This window comes from Mus pahari, chromosome 13 (assembly GCF_900095145.1).
Source record: "Mus pahari chromosome 13, PAHARI_EIJ_v1.1, whole genome shotgun sequence".
NCBI classification, from domain to species: Eukaryota; Metazoa; Chordata; class Mammalia; order Rodentia; family Muridae; genus Mus; species Mus pahari.
In genome coordinates, this window is record NC_034602.1 from 20,875,943 (window position 1) to 20,879,207 (window position 3,265).

The 3,265-nt window shown below is 53.5% G+C and overlaps 1 protein-coding gene across 1 annotated transcript in view; it reads left to right on the forward strand.

Annotated features, from left to right (window-relative positions):
- The first annotated feature begins 372 nt into the window (after nucleotides 1-372).
- Tns3 (tensin 3) overlaps nucleotides 373-3,265 on the forward strand; it is a 230,283-nt gene continuing 227,390 nt past the window's right edge. The window contains exon 1 of the mRNA XM_029545266.1: nucleotides 373-454. The gene's annotated coding sequence lies outside the window, so the exon portion shown is untranslated. The remainder of the gene's footprint in view (nucleotides 455-3,265) is intronic.

The following is a 3,265-nucleotide window of genomic DNA, read 5'->3' on the forward strand; positions in this document are numbered from 1 at the left end:
CACTTAAACACACTGGATGAAAGAATACACTGTTTTGTTTTGTTTTGTTTTGTTTTGTTTTCAGGAATGGGACTCGAACCTCCCTCTCCAGTTGCACTTATGTAGACCTGGAACTGTTGAGCCTATAGAATACTGGGGCCCCGAGCTATTTAGGGAGGCCAGCGAAGTGGGAGGGTATTTTAAAGATCTCATCCCTTGGGTCAGGAACCCGAGGGGGGTGAGTGCAGGGGTTGTCCAGCACCTGGAAACGCAGGACATTGTTAGGAAGATGAGACCAGGTGACCGGCAGGGCTCCGGTGCGCGGGCGGTCCGTGGCGATTGCCCGAGCCGCCTCGAGGGGGCCCTGCCGCGGGCGCGGGCGGCCAGCCAGAAGGACGGGCCCGCCCGCGAGCAGCTCGGAGCCCAACTTCGCTTCGGCCATCGCCCCGCCGGACCGCGCTGCGGGTTCGCCCAGGTACCCGGGTTGGGAGCAGGGCAGGGGCAGCCACACGCCGCCACACTCTTTGTTTGGGGCCCCCGCTCAGGTTCCAGAGCCTGGGCGTTCGGGGTCTTGGAGCTGGGTTGCAGCCGAGCAGACACCAAACCTGGGCGCGGAGACTGTTGAGGGTGTGGGGACAAGGCGCGGGGGCACCCGGGAAGGGCGCTCGGGATCCAGGACTGAGGACGGCCAGGGGGCCTGCGGCGATCGGGAGACTAGGGCTCAGTCAGGTCCCCGGGCCGACGCTGGCCGGCGCTCCGGAGTTGAGCAGGGCTGGGGACCCGGCTGGGGCGCGGGCTGGCAGGGTCCGGGTCCCGGCGCCCGGCGCCTTGCTAGACAGGCGGGGGCGGAGCGGCACTATCGCCGCCCCGGCCCTGCGGACTTTGCTCCCTGAGACAGTTAGGGACGAGAAGACGGAGAGCCGCTTGGGGCTGCAATGAGACTTCTCAGGACTTTACTCCCGCCTTTTCCAGGCAAGTGACCTTTCTCTTTCCTTTCGGTTGCTTGGGAGCCAGGGGTCTCATCCCGCCTTTCCCCATTATTCGGAGGAGTGCTAATGCAGGCGCAGGCCTGGGGGGGCCACCTGTGGCACGTGTCTCCTGGCACGCGGGCACTGTAGCTGACAAGTAGGAGGGAGGGTCTTGGGCCCCCGGGTTTCTGTGTAGTGCTGTGTTCTGCCCCTGGGGACGTTTACTTGGATTGATTTGAGAGTCTATGCTGCAAGAAGAGACCCGGAACCCCTTACTTCCCCAACTGGCATTCTGGCCGGTGCCAGCAGGTGATTCGGACTCTCTAGCGTGACTGAACACAAAAAGTTCCCTCCGGGTCGTGGGGCCAGTGAACTGCGCTATCTAGGGTGACCACAACTGATTGGAACGCCCCAGGCTCTGTCACAGCCCACTCCAAATTTTGTTTCTTGAGTTGTACCTTCTGCTCCACTGTATAGAGCTTCAAAACGACACCCCAAACCAAGAATACAGGAGCTACTATATTAATAATGTGTACTCTATCAGAGCTAACCCTTTCGACATATTGATAAATTTCCTTGAGGCTTTGGTCTGTTCATATGAATACTTTTTAAAAGTGCTTTTAGTTCTTTGCCTGTTAAAAGAGATTTTTGAGTGTCTTTGTGATTTTGTTGCTTCCCTCTTTGGGTCCTATGAGGTTATATTTGCAAATCAATCAACAAGTATTAAGAAAGGCTTTTCTGTGTTGAGGACCAGGAAGGGGGCGGGGATGGCTGCAGCTGGAAGCTGGAGGAGGCTAGGCCAGGACTTGGAGTGTGCGTTAGAGTGTGTGTGTGTGTGTGTGTGTGTGTGTGTGTGTGTGTGAAGGGGGTGTGCAGACAAGGGGGTGCATTTGCTGGGTCCCAAGAAACTAACTTGGGCAGTTGATAAGAAGCCAGACCTCTGACAAAGTCATGGTGAACCCCCCATCCCCACCCCAGAATGATGGAGGGCAATAACGACCTCTGGCTGAGTGGTACTAAACACAAAACTCTTTGCCTGTTGTTTATTTCATCTCACCCAATGACTCTTGGAAGGAAGAGGGAAGTGGAATTATCATGCCCATTTTGCATATGGGCAAAGAAATGCCAAGTATCTTGTTTATGAAGTTGAAATGTGGAGGAGTAGCTGGGATTCTGGGACACAACGCCTGAGTTCTATGGTCTGGCTCCTGCAGGCTGGCTGGCTGCTGCTGCTTCCCTGTCAATTGGCTTTGAATGTTTGTCCAGACAGCAGCAGTTCTTCAGCTGAGGCTAGCTCCTCTGCCGAGGCTGTTAAAGCTATCCGCAGTAGCAGATGAGTTATTTCTATACAAACCATAACCGCTAAGAAGATAGAGAAAAAAAAAAGTAGTTGCTTCAGGGAACACCATACTCCTAAATGCAAATCGATTAGCTTTTACAAAGTGTCTCATTGGCCTGCTGTGTTTTGAAACTGAGCTACTTGGAAATGTTGACTTCATAGTTCACAAGGTCAGATATGCTACTATGCTATAGAAGGTCCTAGGGGAGCTATTGTATTGCATTTGCTATAGCCACAGCCTGACAAAGAGTCAGTCAGTTGGACAAGAAGGTGGAATGGAAGATATCAAAGGAAGAAGGTATTTGAGTCTGTCTGGCAGTCACAGCTTCTGTCTGCCCAGGATACAAGGAACAATTTTACAGACAAGGAAAATTACCAACAAATTTCCAAAGCCTGGGAGCTAGCAGTGTATCTGCATGCAGCCTGCCCCTGGGGCCACATTATGTTGCTTAGGGTCAGCCTGCTGTTAGCAGTGGATATGTTCAGGGGAAGCCTGTTCTGACCCTATGTCTGGAATTGGATGTGGGGAGAACTGGGGTACTGCTAGTAAAAGTAATCTATTCTTTTCTTTCTGCAAGTAGAACACTCTTTTATGGGACCATGCCACCTACCAGGTAGTCTGAGGCATTGGGTCTAGGCAAAAGGTCTTTAAGAGATGCACTAACCTGGCCCCTTCTTGTAGGACCCAGAAGCAGGGGAGAACAGGTTGAGTCTTCGTTTCACCTGGAAAGAAACCCCGCCAGCGGTGACCTAATGACCCAGAGCAAGCCTCATCTACTCAGAGCCCCTGCCGCCATTTCTGCTAGAATAAGCGGATTGGGTTGGCTGCTCCAGTGGGTATTGGTTAAGTGTTAGCCACCCTGCGCTTCTCAGAGAGTGTTTGCAGCCAGGGCACAATTACCCCCGATACTCACGGTGAAGCCTGTGTATCCTCAGTGGGCTCTCCACGTGGAAATGGCGTTTAAATTCCTTACCGTGG